The sequence below is a fragment of the Acomys russatus genome, chromosome 1 (assembly GCF_903995435.1).
Source record: "Acomys russatus chromosome 1, mAcoRus1.1, whole genome shotgun sequence".
NCBI lineage: Eukaryota > Metazoa > Chordata > Mammalia > Rodentia > Muridae > Acomys > Acomys russatus.
The window spans coordinates 27,738,734-27,760,753 of NC_067137.1; positions in this window are offsets into that span (position 1 = coordinate 27,738,734).

The window sequence follows — 22,020 nt, forward strand, 5'->3', positions numbered from 1 at the left end:
GCTCCTTCCCCATCAATCACTAAGTAAGAAAGTGCCGTGAACATTGTTGAGCAAATTTTCTTGTTGTGAGCTAGAGCATCTTCTGGGTATATTCTAAGGAGTGGAATAGCTGGGTCTTGAGGAAGCCCTATTCCCAGTTTTCTGAGATAGCACGTTAGATTTCCAAAGTGGCTGTACTAGTTTGCATTCCCACCAGCAATGAAGGAGTGTTCCTCTCTCCCCACATCCTCGCCAGCATGTGGTGTTGCTTGAATTTTTGATCTTAGCCATTCTGATGGTGTAAGATGGAATTTCAGAGTTGTTTTGATTTGCATTTCCCTGATGACTAGGTGCCTCACATTTGACCATGTCCCCGGGAGGGGGAGACCTGGTGGCACTCAGAGGAAGGGCAGCAGGTTGCCAAGAAGAGACTTGATACCCTATGAGCATATACAGGGGGAGGTAATCCCCCTCAAAAACAGTCATAGGGGAGGGGAATAAGGGGAAAATGGGAGGGAGGGAAGAATGGGAGGATACAAGGGATGGGATAACCATTGAGATGTAACAAGAATAAATTAATAAAAAAAGAATAAAAAAAAAAAAGAAAGAAAGAAAAAAAAGAAAGTGCCCTACAGCTGTATCTTAGGGAGGCATTTTCTCAGTTGAGGTTCCCTCCCTTCTGATAACTTTAGCTTGTGTCAAGTATGCATAAAACTAGCCAGCACAATGCCCAAAGGCAAATTCCTACACTTGAAGCATCCATACACGGGGTCAGAGAGCCTACATTAAAAGCATGCTCGGAAACCACAGGAACAACAGACTAAATTAAACCTGATGAACTGAAAGAAATACTGAAGACACAAGCAGAGAGTCCTTTTATAACACTTTAATTTTTGAGTACATTTATAAATGAGAACAGACTGCTAAGAAAAACAGAACAAATAAGACAACACAACCAATTATAGATTTTAAAAAATGAAGGTAAAATCAGAACCATGAGAGCAAAGACAAATTAAAGGAAGAAACTTAATTCTATCTGTTGAAAACTACAAAATAGACTGCCCATTCTTTTGTTTTTGTTTTTGTTTTTTGTTTTTTAACATTTGACTTGGGAAACAAATTCATTGATTTATTTCTCTGTCTGTTTATAATCTATGTAGATCTTTTAAGGATTTGGTAAGATCCTTTCTAGCTTTCCCTCCAAGTATATCTTTATCCGGGACCTTTTTGTATTTTAGAGAAATGCATGCAAAGAGTTTAGCTGTGTTCTGTCATCTAGCCCTGTGGAATCATAGGAGTCTGTGATGGGTAGTGTTAGTTGGCTATATAAAAAAATCTAGGCTTTCCTGAAAGATGGGCTATGCCTGGACAGATTGTCTTCATTAATGTAAGTGATGTCAGAAGATACATCTTAATTTTGTGTGGGAACATCTCCTGGACAGGGTAAACTGCATTGCATAAGAAGGAGAAAGTGAATTGAGTTCTACTGTTCAACCATCATCCTGGCTTCTTCGGGCTTCTAAGGTTTTTGTTCCATGATGGACTGGTACCCTTGAACTACGAGACAAAATAAGCCTCTTGTCCTTTATGTTGCTTTTGTCAGAATATCACAGCAATGGAAAAAGTAACTAAGACAGAACCTACAGTAGGTGAGCAGATTTTCACCCAGTTGTAAAAGTATCATCTGGCAGAGAGAAGTGAAAAAATTGAAAAAAACAAAACAATGTTTCCTTTGTCTAAAGACAATTAACTAACATAGCCAGGTACCACAATTACTAAATGAGTTTAGGATAAATTATGTGGAACAAACTGCATTCTCTGTCCTTTTGCACGAACATTACCTATTGTTCATCTTAAGAACAACCCTTTGATGTCACACCTGTAGCACTGTAGGAACAGGTGAGGTTTCTTTGTCTTAAAAACTTTCTCAGGTCTTTGTGACACACATTCCTTGCCACCTGGATGCTATTCAGTAAGGAAACTCTTTTCCACTTTCGTGGATATGAATTTTTAAAGTGACAAATCTTAATTTTACTTTGTTTGTTTGTTTGTTTTTCAAAACAGAGTTTATCTGTACAGCCTTGACTGTCCTGGACTCACTTTGTAGAGAGGCTGGCCTTGAACTCACAGCAATCCACCTGCATTTAGCAAAACATCACACTCTTCCCTATAAACATACACAAATATAATTTGTCATTAAAAATGATATGAAATATAAGAACAAGTTACGGCAATAAGCAAAGCTCACATCCATAGTGGAATAAAGAACAGTACATTCAGGCCATGGGTCTTGTCTAGAAATAAGGTGTCTTTTCCTTTTAAAATGTATTGTCTTTTTAATTGTGTGTTTGTGGGGGCGGCATATGTGCGTGTGAGAGCACATGACAGCAGGGACCAGTAGCCTTGGATCCTTGGGGGAACTATAGTTACAGATGGGTGTTTGTTGTCCCACATGAGTGCTAGGAATCAAACTTAGGTCCTCTGCAAGGTCAGTACATGCTCTTAGTCATTGAGCCGTTTCTCCAGCCCAGTGAGGTTTCTTAATATTAATATTTCTTAATATTAATTTGAAAAAGAAAATAACAGGGTTGCTGATTGTCCTGGGAAGTTACCAATGCAAAAGGGCAAGATAGACATTCAATAAAGATTGTGGATAAGTTAGGAGCAAACCTAGGGATTTCATAAGAAAAATAATGAGGTCTTGGGCACAGGTGGTGTGTATGCTTTACCCTTGAGAAGGAGAGAAAACAGCTCATTCCCCAGACACTGGAAGGGAAGAAATAACTATGTGGGGCAAATAGGTAAATTTAAATATAAAGTAGAAATGCCAGGACTTGAAGGTAATCAGATGAAAGCCACTCAATTTTCCTCCCTCTTTCCCAAAGTGAAAACGAGATTTACCACTTGAATTTCTGGACCTGAGGTTTGGGTATGGGCCTCAAGGACAATGATGAACATTTAAAGTCGTTTGTCAAGGGAAATGGGAAAGGAAGCCAATCTCCTGAAGGAAAGGGTAGCTGAGATTATTGATGTCACAGCTGGGAGTGGGGGAATTCTTTATAGAATTGTTATTGGCGTTAATAAGCAGAGACACAGAAGAATAACTGTTTATAACGCATCCTAAAATTTCTATGATTGCTTTTGTTGTCACAGATATATGAGAGCTGACCTAAATTTTATCTCCCATTCTCAAGTGAGGAGATAACAATTGAGATGTAATCTGAGTAAATTATTTAAATTTAAAAAATTTTTAAAGTCTCATTGAAATATTTTTAAAAGATTTATTTTTAGGTATGTGTGTGTGTGTGTGTGTGTGTGTGTGTGTTGCACACTCAGGCACACACCGACACACACATTCATGTATGCAGGTGCCCATGGAGGCCACAAGAGGAAGTGAGATAGACCCACTGTAGCTGACTTTCAGACCTTGTCAAGCAGCCTGCAGTGGACACTGCTGGGAACCAAACTCAGGACCTCTGCAAGAGCAGGATGTGCTCTCAACCTCTGAAGCATCTCTCCAGCCCCTAGTTGCCCTGAGACTTTAATTTTCTTTTAAATTATGTATGTGTGTCTGGATGTGGGTACCTATATGTGAGCTCGGTAGCCTAGAAAATGTTTGATCACCAGAGCTGGAGTTAAAGATGGCTGTGAGCAAATAGAAAAGGAAGAAGAAGAAGGAGAAGAAGGAGAAGAAGAAGAAGAAGGAGAAGAAGAAGAAGAAGAAGAAGAAGGAGGAGGAGGAGGAGGAGGAGGAGGAGGAGGAGGAGGAGGAGGAGAAAAGCTGGGTGTGGTGGTGCACGCCTTTAATCCCAGCACTCTGGGAGGCAGAGGTAGTTGGATTGCTGTGAGTTCAAGACCAGCTTAGTCTACAAAGCAAATCTAGGACATCCAAGGCTGCACAGAAAAACTCTGTCTTGAAAAATAAAAATAAATAAATAAATAAATAAAAAGCAGCTGTGAGCTAGCTAGCTTGGGTGCTAAGAAGTGAACTGAGGTCCTCTCTAAGTGCCTAATACACTCTTTACCACTGAACCATCTTGCCAAGCCCTATCTGTCAGGTTATTTCTTTTGTTTTTAATCATGAAACAATGTATTGAAAACTTGCCTGGTATCATACTATGAGTTAAGTTTTAATCCCAAATTGTATCCATCTGCAGGGAAAACAAAAGCTACATGGTGTTACTGGATGTGTAGTATATACATAAATGTACGTCTGTATGTACATAAATGTCTGTATGTACATATGTATGTATAATTGTTCTGTGAACAGTTAGGCACTATCTATCAGGACTCAAATGCATTGTGGTAAACCAATAAAATACGATAGTGATGAAAAGAAGATTTTTGGTTTGCAGAAAAATTACCTAAAAACAATCTAAGACTGAGACAAAAATAAGAAATAAGATACTCTGACAATGCTCAGCTCATACACAGAGTGATGAAGACTTAGTGTGGCCATAGCAGAGAATACTGCAGTTTGGGAATGAGAATGAAAAAGTCAATCTGTACAAACTCTTTATCTTGTCATGGAAATGGCATTAATATCCCCATAAAAAGGAATAGGTGACAGACTCCAGCAGCTGTCATATTTCATGATGCCTCTTTTCAGATAATTTTTTCTGCATGCTAATTCCCCTTTCATACCTTAGGAATTAAGCATAGCAGCTCTCACTAGTGATGCCTGGGAAGCATATTGTCTGCCTCACGTATTGGGACAAAAATAACTATGTAAAACAAGACCAGAAGAACACAGGTCAGAGGAGGGAGGACCCAGCAAAGACAAAAGGTGGCAGGTAGTTGTCCACAGAACGGATTAGCTTCCAGGAAAGTAAATACTGAAATGTAAAAGGAAGGAGGCATAAGAACTGTAATAATATGATATACATTAACATGGTATAAATATACATTTTTACATTTAGATGATAATAGAAGTTTAAAAACTAAAAAACACTAAGTGGTCTTAATTACTAGCGATACCAAAACAGAACAAAGAAGACAGACGGTGTCTGGTGGTTAGCCATCCATGGGATTATGCAACTTTGATGCTTAGAAAAAAAATTATAGAGATGTTTCCAATTAAATATAGAGGGCGAGGGAGGTAGCTCAATGGGGAAAGTGCTAGCTCACAGGCCTCAAGACAAAAGTGAGGAGCTAAAGAGCCTACAAAGCTAGGTACTGTAACAAGTGTATCTGCAATCCTTAACTCCTGCTGAGAGACAAGAGGTAGAGACCAGAGTCCCCAGCAGCTCTTGGCCAGCTAGTCTGCTATGTGCAACAGAGAAAAGGAGAACAGGTCTGAAAGAAGTTAGAAGGTGAGAGCCAATAACTGAGGTTGTTCCTGACACACACACACACACACACACACACACACACACACACACTTTTAAAAATGATAATTAAAGGAGTATCAACTTCAAGCATATGGAGAACATAAGTTAATTGTATCCTTCATGACTAGGAGCCCAATAGAAGGTAATCTATTATTGTATGCACAAACTTTTCTCTAGCTATGTCTAAGATGGAAAAAGGTGGCTTAAATATTTTTCCAAATGATTTCCTTCAATGTCATTGCAATGAATTAATCATAGTATGGAAACAGACAAGGAGTTGCACCTAGTGGTTCAGGGCTATAGTCATACTGGCTACTCAGGAAACTAAGGCAGAAGGACCAAGATGTTCAATTCTGCCTGGACTTACAGAATAAGTTCCAGGACAATTTGGGCAATCTCTCGAGATATCCTGACATGTAACAAGTGAAAAAGAAGGCTGGGAATATGCCTTGCTCAATGGTAGAGCACTTGCATGGCATTGCAAAGATCCTAGATTCAATCCCCAGTACTGAGAAGAGAGAGAGGGGCGGGGGGAGAAGATGAGATGCAGATACAGTCCCTAGTTGAGCTGTAGAACAGAATCTATTCACTCATCCCAAAAGACATTCTGTCTGGGGAGAAGGAAGGCTCTTAGACAATTGTTTCCAGCCTGCTTTCTCTCATGCAAGTCAGCTGGGGTCTGCCAGGGTCAAGAAGTTCAACTAGTGGGGCCCAGAGAGCATTATATTTTCTTTGATCCTAGAAATGCCATGTGGGTTGATTTGAAGGTATGCCTAGTCTTCAAAGGCCTGATCTCTAGCTTAAGAATGTGAGTTAAGTAGGGATTTTATAGGAATTTCTTGGCTTTAGGAAATAAAACATAAGAGACCCCCTGCCTCTTACAGCCTTCTGTAAATCCCCATCCCTAATTGTTTCTCCCTTCAAAGCAAATTTTCATGCACTTCATAATAGAAAGTCTCCTACAGCCTTGTGTCTAATTACTCTCCACCATCTACTGCAGTTCAGAGTGAAGTGATTAGCCCTGTTTGTTGTCAGGTTGTCTCTGGGAGATGACAATTTATAACAAATCACTATATTTCAAAAATAGGAAGGTTTGCCAGGGTGGAATGCAATCCCACAGTTCCCAAAGTGGATGAAATTCTTCGCTCAGTGTGTGGTGTTAATGTGTTTGCTGCTTAGAGAGAGGGGTCTGGCCTTTCCAGGAGCCAAACTTAACCATGCACCACCACCCAGCAGCTGATAAAGCATCCTTGCAGGAGCCCAGAGCCATTTGCTGGGACTGTTCAGAGCCTTCCTCACCTGTTCCCCACCTGCTATCCTTCCAATCCTGTGTCTGCCAACTCAGAGTCCCCACTGAACTCTTCAAACTTAATCTTCCTTCTTCCCTTCTGGGCTGTTCATCTACTGAGCATCTGCCTAACAAACTTCCCCCATCTAATTCCAGCTTGAACTTGGCCCTTACCCATTCCTCCAACCGAATCTTAACTGTGATAGACTCAGAAATCAAACATTGGCAATAGAAGTTGCTAAAGAGGCATGCCATGTCCCTTGACATCCTGTCATGAAAGTCAGAATCATTTTTTCTCTTTCTCTTTAATCATGCTATATTTATTTAAAAGCTTTTCCATTAAAACAGCTTTCTAATAATGAAAGTTTGGGTTCATGGTATATACAAGTATATTCCTGCAAACATTTTTGGAAAAACCTTGTATAAAATCTGAAATATATGCTTTTAAAACAGTAAAGAATTTGTTCTTGCATTTTATGAATGCAGCGTAATCTTATGCAGTGGACCAACTGTTTGTGTCATCCTCAAAATGATAAAAATCCTCTGGGACACTGTTAGGACATAAAAATAGAGCCATATTAACAGGACAAATATTTTATAAATGAAATTGTGTAGAATTGCCTGACCCCTTTACCAACAAGGGTCAAAGGGAAGAAGAATCAATGAGCAAGCCCTCACTAGACACTGAATGCTAACAAACTTGACCCTGTATTGCTCAGTCTTGAACTTAGTGAAAAACAGATGCCTACTGTGTGTAAGCCACCTCAGTTTTTTATGGCCTTAACCAAAAAACCCATCTTAATTATTTCTTCTTCTTCTTCTTCTTCTTCTTCTTCTTCTTCTTCTTCTTCTTCTTCTTCTTCTTCTTCTTCTTCTTCTTCTTTTCTCATTCTAAATGGGATATTTGTCACTTACTGAAAGGTACCTATAAGGGGAAAGGGAAGGGAAGCTGTTACTGGACAAAGGCAAATGTTAGTTTGCCTCAGTTTTGTGAGCAGTTTCATTGTTCATGCCTTGCTTGGATTGATGGTGTGATGGGTACTTGCTTGTGTTAGATCCTACACATGACATTTCTTCAGCTCTTTGTATATTAAAATACCTCCTAATCTGTGTAAAACCAAGACTAAAAAAGCAGCCAGTCATCCTAGGAATTGGGAGTTATTTTCTTTCTACCCTTTGGTGATACTTCCAATGTATTTGTGGACACAATAGGTGACCCACTCTTTTCAGACAACACAGAATTACAACTGCTTTTGCTATTGAGAATGCTACTTCCTGCCCTCTAGTGTGTCAATTCTAGTCTTACAAAGAAAGTAAATCACTCCACCTGATTGAATCTCCCCTCTAACTTTGATTTCATTTTCCCTCTTCTGCTTGGCAATCCCCTAATCCTGCTTTTCAATACATATCAGCAGAGCAGAGATGACTGTATTAAGAACAAGAATGATCTACCAAGATAAGATGAGGAGAAATGAACGATACCATTTGTGCTGGAACCTCTCAACCTTTGGAGAAGGCGGGGTTGGCGGTGGATAAAATGTGTGATGCCTGTCAACACTTGTTCCCCCGAGCTCTCTCCCTTCTTTTCAGACTTCACAAGTGTTCCTGTTTGTTCCTTTCCTGGTAATTACAAATGTTCCAAAAATAAGAAAACCGTACGGGAGAACTATTTTGACTAAGAAGCCGCTTTCAATCGAGCTGACACAACAGAGTGATTTCTGGATTGTGTCTCAGAGAATAACATCAGCAATTAGCAAATCAGGTATGTAATTTGACCGTAGAATCAGAAGCTTAAATTTAGCAAACTGCAAAGGAGGTGTCCTTGGAAGAATAGAATTAATTCTCTCTTTGTGGTCAGAAATCTTGCTTGGTTGCCTAAGTTTTTAAATCATCTCACCCCAAAGGGTGCTCATTAGATTCCACGACCCCCCCCCCCCCGGAATGGCTGTTCTTCCGGTGGACTGTTTGTTTTGTTTTGTGTTGTGTTGTTTTGTTTGTTGTTTTTTCTGGAATTTGTCAGCTTTGTTTCTTTCATCTATCTTTCCATTTGAGGAGTCAGTTTTTCGCCCACCTTATCAATGAGATGCCAGAAAATCAGACCATTATACACTTTAGAATTCGGCAGCTTGAGTTAAACCTTCCCTGTTTACCCCCACCTGCCTACAAAGATGACTTATCATGGGCAGTAGAGACCTGAGGCTGGGCTCATCTCTCTCCACTTAGAGCATGTGTCCTTTGTCATCTGTGAAGGAGAAAATGGTATGTCTCCATCTGGATTAAATTATGGCCAATACTGAAGCTTAAAAGCATGTAGGAAAAGAAATCAGAGAAGATGTAGTTTTTTTCCCTTTTGCACTCGATTTTGTGAGATTAGACTGGGTAATCTGAGTGCAGCATAGCCTGTGTGTGTTCAGTATTCTGAATTCACTGCTCTGGAAAATGGAACAGAAATGACGTAAGGCAAAACTCAATTGGAAATGTCAAACCTTTGCCATGTGTCTCTGAGCACTCGCCACACAGCTGAATCATTTATAGAACTGCTTGCTGCCTTTAGCCAAATCTAGTCACATAAAGTAACAGGGTATGGTCTTTACCCTTTGTTTTGTGGGGTTATCTAATTTCTAATTTCCATTTCTCAATGCACATCATGTCTATTCTGTTCTTGTTTTAACTTTAAAATAAATCTGTTGCCTAAAGCTAAATATACAGCACTTTGAACATGGCAATGAACCTATTTTTAATTTGTCCTTTCATTTTAATTATCCTGTTGGTATTATTTTGTAGGCATAATTTGTAACATTTTGGATGCTACCCACAGGCACCCCAGAATACTACCAAGGATATGTGGGGTTATGGGTAGAATTTACCTGTTTATTTTAAAATAGAGATTTTCCCTGAAATTCTAGCTGTTACTTGTCAGTATGGATATAAGGATAATGAGAGTTTAAAAAAAAAAAGCTATGTCTTTATTTATTTCACAAAAAATAAAACTATTTGCAAGATGCTCATAAAGTCAGTAAATAGGACAATCTCTGAAAATATAAAGACTTCACCCGGGGATACTACAGAAGAAATCCCACACAAATGTGTTCTTAATCGTTTCTATAAGTAATAAAATCAGCATGTTTATGAAAGACCTAAATACATAATTGATCAAAGCAATTTTCACAGTTTAAAATTTATTAGCTATGGAGATAGCTGATGTGAAAAGGAAGGTTAAGAAGGGGAAAAAAGGAACCCTATGTCTTTTAAAGAGTAATTCTCTCTCATCTTGACAGCTACTACTGAGAAAACTGAAATGACGGCACAGACAGAGGAAGCAGCAGCGAGAAGGGAGAAGCTGAGGGACCGTGTAGCACATGCAGAGATGAGAATGGGAAGGGCTTTTCTGAGTTCCAGAGCCTCCTTGTGGATCTTGCCTCTCTACAAGGAAAAGCAAGAGTCCACAGTCAATAGGAGTACACATGTTCTGTCTTTGGGGTGCTGGCCCCAAGGAGAGGCGGGTTACTTTTTAATACATCACAGTCTTTAAATAATTTCATAGAAAACACCCAATAATTTCATCAAACCTCCCTGTGGAGGTCAGAGAACAACTTTTAGAAGTAGATTCTTTCTTCCCACCATGAGGATCAGGCTGAGAGCCTTTACCCATGGAGCTACTTTGCTGGCCTCTAGAAATAAAATGTCTTTTAAATAAATATACATTTCTTTTAAATAAATATACAAGGCATGCATAAAACTTGTGATATATGCCTATTTTAATTACTGTCTCCAAATAGAGTGTGTTATTTACTATAATAAAGCATAAGGACATGACTTGAGTTATTAAATCCAAACTCCCAAAGCAGAGTTTTAATTAAGAATCAGATTGGCAAGTACTTAAAAGGAATTCTATTTTGCTCCTTCATAAGCAAAAACAGTCAGACACAAAACACTTTGACCTCACTCTAAAATTTCCAATGCCCCCTGAATTCTGACTTATTTTAGTCAATGCTTACTGGCTTCTGAGAATGATTAGCCAGACATAGATATATTCAAGCCATTATTTATAGTTGGAGGAATAAAAATATAAAATGTGTGAGTATCGTGCTTCTTCTCTACTGCATTTGGTCAAGGTCTATTTTCAGTCCTTTTTGTTGTTGTTGTTGACACAAGGGTGTAGGACTATGAGTTTTCCTCTGAGTTCTCCTTGGGTTTTCCTGCATACATTGTGCTGCTGCCTTCCAGAAATCATTACAGTTTGTTGTATTTCTTTCAAGATCTTTAAGGAGTGGCTGGAGAGATGGCTCAGCAGTAAAAAGTACTTGCTGCTATTCCAGTGAACTGGAGTTCAATTCACATCCTGTGTCAAGCAGCTCACGGTCACCAGCTTCAAGGGATGCGATGTCCTCTTCTCTTTTCAATCAGCATCCACACATACAAACACTGAGAAGGTAAGCAGCGAGGGAAGGAGGGAGGGAGAGAGGAGAGGGACGAGAGAATACATCTTTAAAGTCTTTAAGGATATTAAAAAATATTTTATACTACATATTCTACATTGTTATCCTATCTATTTCTATTATGCAAGAATCAGAAAACACACATCCTCCACATCATTTCTCATATTTAGCTACAGAGTCTTTCTTTGTACCTTAGAAATATTTTTAATAAATGACACATATACATCTAATCTTTTAGAATGATGAGCTCCTTACTGTAGTGTCAAGGACCACAATGCTCTTACCTGTGTCTTGTCTCTTTTGTCCATTCTAGCCTACAGAGACTACAGTGATGTCATTTAGTCCATGGATGGGAAAAGATGTTGATAACATCTTCATTTTAGAAACATACTTTTTGGCACTAAAATCTATTATTTTATGTAGTAGAAAATTACTTTCTTACCTGAATTCTTTGCTTGCTTTCTGTGTGTCTAAGTTGATCTGGGATAGCTTTCCTCTAAATGGTATCTTTGTTTTTCATTTATTTATGGGGCTTATAATTTTAAATATATCTCACACTATTCAGAGTCGAGGGTTCTTTTTATAGCATATCAAATACTTGTCCTTTTAAATAAGTGACTTAACCTTACTGATACTCACTGACATTACAGGAAGGTTGCCTTTACATTTCACATTATTTTGTTACTTTTTTATACTTACTTTTGTGATTTATGTTTGTCTGACATTTATAAGGGTTGGTATTTTACATTGCAACGTTTACATGTAGCTTATTTTTGTAATAACAGTTCATCATTTTAAATATCATCGATTCACTCATGCTATTGACTATGCATTTCTCTTCAACCTTTCTTTACTTGCTTTTCTCCATCACCACCCAGTGTTTAATCCACAGAATTCAATTTCTTAGCTTCTCCCTAATATTTTAAGGGCTCTTTTGACTCTTCAATTTAATTTGTCTTCTTCAACTCATATCCTTTTGTTTTTTCAGGTAAGGAATAGACAAGGATGTCCTCTATATCTGTATTTCTCTATATATTTTTATTTCTTTTTCATTTATAATTTGTCGGAACATGCAGTCAAATTTGAGACATTTTTACTCATCATACTTACGGTGAGTACATTCAGTTGTCAACACATGTCCTTCGGCTAAAGTTGAACTTAAATCTTCCCAATGGCTAAAGTTCACATTCCATTACTTTCCTTAAGGAAATTGCCTTCATTAAAATAGTAGGAGAGGTGTTGTTTCTTCATTAACAATTCTGTACTCAAATCTCTCTCATATTTAAATGTGAAGAAAGTTAGGTTAGAATTAAGTTTCTTGGAGCTTTCCTAAAATGTATCGTATATATTACTTCAGTGTTTCTTAGTACTATCAAAAATCTGTTGGAAAATTTACTTCACCCCACTGAAAAACAAGTGTCCACAGAGACTTCATGTACAGCCACCCCGTATTTACCCTGCTCAAGACTGGTACTTGGGTAAGAGACAGGCCCAACGGAAAAGATGTGGGGTAAAAGCCCTCCTGCAGGCTCAAACATCACCTCCTGAAACAGGACTTACTGTGCAAAACACTCCGTGTGGCTTAGAAGTAGCTGGAAAAGCCACTGATTCAGAATCAGAGAGGCATCTCCCACGTGTATGTTCCTTTCTTTCCTTTTGTGAGTTTTAAGATACATTTCTGCATTCTTTTTAAAAATATACTAGATAATAGTAGCATCTATTGAAAAGGAAAAGAGGCTGCTGTTTATGTGTGGTTTAGAACAATAGAAAGGAATAGTCATTATGTCTTGGTAAATGGGTCATGTGATTTCTCCAAATGCACCTGGCTTTTTTTTATCTAAGTGCCCCAAATAGCCCTTTCTCCTCATCTTTTCATAGATTATATTTTCATATTCTATTTATTGATTGCCTTTTTGAATAGAGATGTTTTCTTTCATATACATCTAAATTTTGTCTCAAAGTTGATACTTCTTAATAAATTGTCTCCTGGTGACTTTCCAATATATATAGACCATTTGCAATTTCTTTGACAAAGAGTTTCTTAAATTAGATTTTTCTTAAAAACATCAATATCAGTGCCATTCTCTTTTTATGCATTTCTTTTATTCACATTTGCCTGTATTCTGAAGCCACCATTTTCTCTAAATTTTCCTTGTCTTTTGTTTTTTTCTTTTCATGTCTGTCTTTACTTTTTATGAGTGTACTGTTAGTTATTCATAACAACCTGACAGCCATGCCCATTGGTAGTTGCACCTATATTCACACTGATCTTAGCTGTGTGACTCTCTTTCAATAGCTGAAGCTCAACAAATAAAATAGGAACATAGGCATGATCAGCACATGCACATCACGCTTGCCTTCTTGGACCATTCCCTTCTCATTTGAAGAAGAAGCCTAGTGTAAACTTCTGGGCATTAAAGGATTGCATATATAGAAAGACACATGTGTCCCCTAACTTTACAGAGTGCCCAGCAAAATTAACAGGTAAATGAATCCCTTTGAGAGAGCCTAAATATGATCTATAAAAGAACTAACATACAATCCACAAACGCCAAGAAACACCAATCATTGTTTTAAGTCATTATGTTCTGGCTAAAAGGGAAACTGTTACCTAAAAATGAGGCATGACCATAATGAAATTCCAAGCATGAGACACTGGCTTCAGAACTGGGCAGCAGGTGGAGGTTTGAGACGTACAAGGGGTCTATTGGCAAGGGCAAAAGAGATGCCAAACAAAACTGTTGGCAAAGGCTGAAAGTGGGCTTGAGAAATTATTAGAAGCAAGAAAAAGAATGGCAGGCCATGTTTTATAGTCACAAAACATTTGGCAAAGCTGTCACCTGCTGCTATCCAGAAGTGACAATTCTGACTGATACAGTGGTGGACCTGGCTGAGGAGACCTCCTGGCAGGATGTTGAAGGTACCAGTTGGCTTGGTACAGGTGCATATGATGAGGTCTAGACAAAGTGAGAAGCTGAGAAGACAGTTTCATTTTTAACAGAAAATTAGATGAGAAAAAGAGTCAGAAATGTCCAGGCTGGTAAAGAAGATGCTCTCTTGTTTTCCACATGTTCTCAATGTAAGAAGTAGTTTGTGGGAAATGGTCAAGTGAAGAATATGGAGACTGAATTTCTTTCCTTACGACAACGTCAGAGGGATTCAAAGTGTTTCCTAGCATAACGTCTCTGCTACACACAACAGCTCCTGGAGGCTTAAAAACATTTCAAGCAATGCCCTGATAAGGCCACATCAGACTAAGACTTATCTTCTGGAGATCCAAGTGGACCTTGTAGCTGGAGTGGGTAGCCATTGTGTTCGTAGGAAACACTTGCAATGTTTAAGGCAGTTGCGTTGCTTTAGACTGAAAAGAAGAGAGGACATTTTAAATGAAAGGGAGTCTTGGGGCTTCCACCTTTTTACAATCACAGAGATGAATGACAGACTACCTAGCTGCTTCCTGGAGGAGGGGAGAAAGCTCCTAAAATCCTCAAGAGCCTGGAGGAAGAACTTCCCTGTACAAGGATGGAGTAGGAACCCTTTAGTCGAGGAACATCCCCTGTTCCCTTGAAAAAGTCCCCCCCCCCAAACAAAAACAAAAACACTCAGCTCGATTGCAAAGCAGTGATTGATTCCCACTTCTAGGTAAAACTTAATGTCCTGACCCCACCCTCCTGTCCTATGTTGTCCCTGTTGAAGGGTGACTCACATTTTTGCTTGTGAATCTTCAGAGGAAAAAATAAAGTACCTTGTGTCTATCCAGACCTACTATACAAAATTAGCCTTTGAGCTGCAGTGGGCCTGACATCAAACTGAGGTCTGGCTGTTTCCCATAGATATAGCTCTGAGTGATGTCACTGGAGCCTTCCTTCATGTCAGCACACTCTGTGATGTGCAGGCAATGACAAAATCAGCACATTGTCTGCTCTCTCACAGGGACCACTGCTGCTAAGTGATGCACGATTTTACTGTGTATTCGAACATTCCTTTTATGAACGTTGTCATTTCTATTTCATACAACCTTGTCACAACCTCTTTTTATAAAAGAAAAAAGGAGAGAGAGAGAGAGAGAGAGAGAGAGAGAGAGAGAGAGAGAGAGAGAGAGAGAGAAAATACTCCAGCATGCCAGTCAGCTCAGATTCCAGCCAGAAATTTTTCATTTCTGTATTGATATTTTCTCTCTCCTTTCCCAGTGGTCACGTCACCATCTGTACATCTCTGTGGTCTCACCCCTTCTCTTCCCAGAGGAGTTCATTAAGTCTTCCGAGGACCCTTCAGAGCAGCAGTCACTTCAATTGCCTTAAAGCTTCACAGGGGCAATTCTTGCCCATCTGCCTTCATTTTAAAATCCCAAGAAGTTAGGTCAGTCACAGGGTCAGATGGCCTCAAGGAAGGAGGGGTATTTTACAGATTGGGAGAGTTGTCCATACAAGTTGATATAGGAATAATCTCTACTTTAGGAAATAAAAATTCTTATTTCTGAGCCTTAAGATTTAACTGTGTAAGGGTTCCAATCATTAATTTTATCATTTACTTTTTATTGTTGATTCTAAAACCACCTACAGTCAGCAAAGGGTTTGGGCCCTGGAATTTCACATAGCCTATTCATTTTTAGCATTTGCCTGTTATTTTGATGATGTTGAAATGGGTCCAACATTTCTTGTTCTCTTTTCTGTGGCACTTAAACATCATCTGGAAGTAGGTACTTCTCACAGGAGCTGATAGTAGGAACCTTTTACTAGATGGAAATAGTGTCAGGAGTCTGAAGTGCACTGTCCAAGTGGCCCATCATGGCTGCACTAGGCCCCATTCCCAGAAAAGTGGGATGGCCTAGTACTGGTAGTCCTGGTGTTTTTCAAAATACCTAACGATAACTCAGAATTTATGTCATAGTTTCTTTGAATATGAGTCTTATTTTAATTATTGTGCTTTCTTTAGTTTTCGGGATAATAAAAGAATATTAAGCTACCACAAAACCTCAGCGTAAAACCTTTACTTTCTGCTTCATCCTCCTTCCTCTTTGTTTTATTCTTGCTCATCATCTGTGACATTAGTTTCAATTTAGTGGATCTTAAACTCACACTGTGTTTCAGAGCTTGTGTTAACTCAATAAAAGCCATCTAGGATCTCAGTAGAGAACTCAACTTGACTGAGTTACGAACAATGTCAGTAAAAAGAATCTTAAACCCGATGCATAGAAAAGTACTCTGACCAGTTCAAATTCTGGTTTGGTGGATGTTTCGTAATAAAATCATTAAAAATTAATAGAATCCATGTAGTTATAAAACACAGATTCTCTAGGCTGGAGTAATAGTTTAGTTATTAAAATGTCTGTGTGCCAGACTGAGGACCTGGGTTTGACTCTCAGATCCTCTGTAATAAGCTGAGTGAGGTAGCAGGTATTTAGAATCCCAGTGTTTGTGAAGCGATCAGAAAGTTTCTTGGGGCTTACTGGGGCCAGCGCAACTTATTTAGTGAGCTAGAGAGCACAAAGTAGTAAAAAATAAAAATAAAAATAAATAAAAAATATCAATCATACTTAAGCAAAAAGAGGTTGTCATCTGGTCTAAACATACACACACACAGACACACACACACATACACACACATACATACACAACAAAACTAAGAAATACATAAGTAAAATATAGCATCTCTATTATTGCCTTATCTTTATGTCTAATAGACTTCCAAAGATAAGAGATCAAAAAATGCATACTACCCCATTGAGACATTTTAACAGTAAACATGTTTTGATAGGAAGAATTTTATTCTCTCATTCTTTGATTAGAATCTTAGTTACCTAAAAATGATGGTAGATTCCACACAGTGTGTTAATTTTTTGTTGTTGTTTGGTTGAGTGGGGAGGTTTTTTGTTGTTGTTGTTGTTGTTGTTGTTATTGGTTTTTTGTTTGTTTGTTTGGTTGGTTGGTTGGTTTGGTTTGGTTTTTCAAGACAGGGTTTCTCTGTGTATCCTTGACTGTCATGGACTTACTTTATAAACCAGGCTGGCCTCATGTTCACAGAGATCTGCCTGCCTCTGCCTCCCAGAGTGCTGGGCTTAAAAGCTTGCACCACTGAGCCAGGCTCACAGTGTGTTATTAAACATAGAAACACAGAGCTGATAAACCTGAAAAATCACTTGAGTTTCTCCCATCTACAAGAGAAAGAACCTTCTTTATGAATGCATAGCTGGGTATTAAGGACTGGGAATATAATGAAATAACATGGAAGCCAAAGAGCTGCAGCCTACACATGCTTTGGACCTTTGGGATGGTCTGTATGGCTCCTAACGGCACTGCTAAGCCTAATATGCAGATCCTGGCTGTATTGAAACCACACATCCTGGAACTGATAGAGCTGTGTTTCATCTTATTCAGAATGAGGAAAGCAGAATTCTTTTCTCACAGTCCAGACTCAGCAGCATGCTAATGCAGTAGCAAGGGCCAGAGGCTGGGCAGCCATACTATCCTCAGCCAGCACCCACAGGCCTAACAGGGAGGACCTTCTCTCCCAACTGCAGTCCCATGTTATCTCTTAAGAGAAATTCTGAAAATCACATAGATGGTTGAACTCTTGCTATTACGAAAGCATTCTTTGCCAGACAAATTCCTACTGGAAGGAAAATTCCATTATGTGTGGGCATACAGGTTCCAAATGTCAGGTCTCAAAAGCTATTGTTCCAGGCAAAATCAGGCCCATGCAACTTAGCCTGAGTCGCTGCTTGTATATTAATACCTCAGGTCTGTTGATGTCCCTTCTATAGTTCTGGTAGAATGAAAACCATCAGTGATGATAAACCTTACAAAAGCAAGGATCTTAAATTACTCTCTATACATAGGGTTTTCTTGAAGGAGGGAAATACCTATATTATATTACTTTCTAGTACATGGAATATTATTAGCTTTCTAGATTAAAAAAAGATATAGAATGTACTTCCATGAACTTTGGGGACAAATTTTGCTTCTCTGTGACGGAAGGAAAGCCCATTTCAGAAAGCCTGTGAGAAAGAGATTTATTCAGAGAGGCCTTGGGTATTTTGGGCCATATGAATGAAGCAGATCTTCAGAATCAAGGGCTTGAATTAACTGCTTGGAATACTAAAGTCTGTGAAGAATTCTAGATAACGTGCCATTTCAGAAAAGGAATTTGGATGCAAACAACTTTGCAAACTTGCAGATTTTAAAGGAAGAACTTCTGAGGCTGCTGTCTGAAATAGCTGCGCATGTGGCTCTTTCTGCAATTAAAAAAATCTGCATAAACATTTTGTACTTTTTAATGGCAGTTCTGCCCAGAAGGCTTTTAAATCCCTGTCTTCATATCAGATATTGCAATATTTTGCATTTTTAACATTTTTAACCTTTTTCTTATGGCTCTAGAAATGTCCCAGTATGTAAGGGTCCTTGCCGTACAATAGTGAGAATGTAAGTTCACATCCCTGCCACTCACATAAAAAAAAAAAAAAAAGCTGGACATGGTCCTTTCGTATGCACACAGAAACAGAAAAAAATCAATTATTTTGCATGCACTTAACTTTTGGGTAATTTAGAAATTATTATATTATGCTATATAAAGAAAAATTATGAGCATTTTCTATTTTAATTTTTAATTTAGCTTAAATATGATTACATCATTCTCTCCTCTCCTTCCAACCTCCCATAGACCCTCAATTCCTCCAAATTCATAACTGCTTATTCTCTGATCATTACTCTTAGGAGTACATTTATGGGAATATAAAGATATTTATCTACATAGTAAATTGAGTTTCTCAGTGCACACCTGTCACTATTTTCGAATGTTTCTTTAAAAACTTTACCTATTGAGTTGTTGAATGGTAAAGCAGCACCTACTGAGTAACTTTTATGACATATTCCAGTAGAAAAGAAGTGTGTCAAAGGAAGAACAACAGAAAGACGGGGCAGAAGGAGGGAAGAAAAAACAGGACATGAGACATTTTAAAAGAAAAATTTACACAAACTATAATTTCCTCCTAAACTAACTCACTGTATTATGTTTTTATGAACATATTGGGAGACTAAAGTTCAAAAAGTTACTAGTCAACACTTTTGACAGAGATATGTAAAGAATTCAACCCAAAAGAAGGAACGAAAAATTATTATGAAAACATCAGCTATAGTCTATCTCTATACACCTGTATATTTCTCCCGATTTGTTTTTATTTATTTGCGGTATTCAGGCATTGAAGACAGGGCTCTGTCACTAAGCTTGATGTCCAGAGTTTGTTTGTTTACTGCAGCATCATATAAAACTGATTAATATTTTCTTTATTATTCTTTCAAGCCAATAGATGACCCTTCTGATCTCATCTGTGGTTAATAGTGATGGGCATGACATTGGAAGATGAGTGTATAAGAAATGTCTGTCCCTAAGCACTTTATTTCTCTTTCTTATTGTCTTTCCTTATTGGTTAGCCGAGCTCCCTTTCAACATGAAAATGTCTAAAGGATGCTCTGAGATGACTGGAAACGCATTCAAATACAAAACTATAAAAGTGTGTAATAAAAAGCATTTGAAGCCACAGTGTTTTCCATTTGCTTTTTGTTTGTTTTTGTTTGTTTGCTTTTGGGGACAATGTATGGCATGAACCACCGTCCCTGGCTCTTGATTTTCTTTGAAAGAACATTAAAATATTAGAGACAAGGGCTTAGTTTGACATGTTATTAATTAAAGGAACATCATAATAAGTTCACAACTGATGTTACATTAAACTACTCTACATAGGTTCATGCACACTACAGCCATTGTAGCCCTGGAGGTGTTACCAATTCCATCTCACAGAGCAGCCAGGTGCGGACAAGCCCATTGTAACACCTATATATAACCCTGGAACATCCTGGGAACTATGCCAAAATTACTCAAAACTTTCAGATAAATATAGTACTGCTGATAGCATATATTTAAAGTGGATCAAAGTGTTATTTTAGATATTATGTAATTTCATCTGAAATAAAAGTCTTATCAAAACCTTTTTGAATGAACCCTTACAATCTTTCTCCAGTGACTTTTCTTTTAGCACCAAGCAGAATCTACCACTTTGACAAAGCTTCTTAAAAAATGTTAGGATTTGAGAAACGGCTCAGTGCTTAAAACTACTTCCTGCTCTTTCAGGGGAGCTAGGGTCAGGCCTCAGTACACACTAGGTGACTTGCAATCCTTTGTAATTCCAGGTTCATGGGGTCAAACTCCCTCTTTTGGCCTCGATGGGACTGTGTGCACTTAGTACACACACACAAACACACACACACACACACACACATGGGGAAGAGAGAGAGAGAGAGAGAGAGAGAGACAGAGAGAGACAGAGAGAGACAGAGAGAGACAGAGAGAGAGACAGAGGAGAGAAAACACACATGCTCATAAAATAAAATTGCATAAATCTTTTTAAAAGATGTATTCTTTTCCTTGGGACATGGTGGAGAAGCCACATTTAACCAATACATTTGAGTACACATCCTACCTCAAACTATAAGGGTTCATATATATTTCATTTCATATTCATTTAACTAAAAGTATACTATAAAAGCATTTCAATAAATAATTCAACTGAAGAATTATTTAGTTTGCCATTATGAGAGTTTAATCATGAACAAAATGTAATACTATAATAAATATCCATCTACCTTCAACATAATTCAATAGCTATCAGCATTTGGCCCACTGTATTTTATCTATGTCCTACCCACTTCTGTGCTATTTACATTGGGTTGTCTTAAAGCACAAGCCAAGCATTACATCATTTCACTAGAAAATTCTAAGGTTTAAACTTGCAGAAGACGAGGATTAGATAAACATAAAGAGACACCACCATGGTGCCATAATGAGTCCGAGTCACTTTAAATAATTCCTTAATATAATCAATATGCCTTGTACGCATCTCCCTGATGTGTTTGTACATGGCTGTTTTGTGGTTGGCTTGTGAAATCAGCGTTTGCAGTCTTCATATTGAATTCGGCTGATTTGCTTTTTAGGACTCTTATTATCTCCCGATCTCACTTTATTTCTCTCCTTGTCATCATTTTGCAGCATCATTCCCAAGAGTTCGCTGCATTCCACTCTATGGGTATAACACAATTTAGTCACACATCTCTCTATTATTGAGAAGTTCTCTTTTTTTCCATTTTTTTTTCTTTTATTAAACAATGGTCCAATGAATATGCATATAGATAAATCTTTGAGCATACCTAGAATTATCCCATTAGGACAGATCCTTAGAAGTGGAATGCCTCCTGGCTCTCTCCTCAGCTTTTGCTACAGCTTGTCAAATCACTCTTCAAAATGATTGAGCTAATTTGCACTCCTAGCAGCACTGTGAGCTCACCAATGCCCCACATCCTCATCAACGCTGCATATCTTTATTTTAAATATTTGCCAAATCGATAGACCAAAAAGATAGCTTGCTGCTTTAATTTGCATTTTTTTTTTCAAATTATTAGCAAAAATGGATGCCCTGAAGCCTTGCATTTTTTGGTCAGTGCTTCACCAAGAACATAAAACCATGTTCTGATAAGGCTGCAAAGGAGATAGATACTTAACAGTCAAGGCGAGGAAAACACAGGTCTTCAACACAAGCTTTAATTAGCAATTCTCGCCCTGCTGCGTCTATGAGCAGAAAGAATTAATCTATTATTATCTTCTTGGAATTGAGATAATTTTAAGTGCTTTTAAATATATAGTCTTTCTCTTGTGTGGTCTTTCTGGAATGGTGACATTTTTTAATTAGTCAGAATCTGCAGAGTCACTACACTGGCTCAGGCATGCTACTCTAAAGTGCATAGGGCCCAGTATCACCTCACTTCTCTTGTCTCTCAACCTCTCTCTCTCTCTCTCTCTCTCTCTCTCTCTCTCTCTCTCTCTCTCTCTCCCCTCTCTCTCTCTCTCCTTTCTCTCCTCTCCCTCTCCCCTCTTTCTCTCCCTCTCCCCACCTCTCTTTATCTCTCCAAATACCAAAGCCAGTTCAAACTTAGCA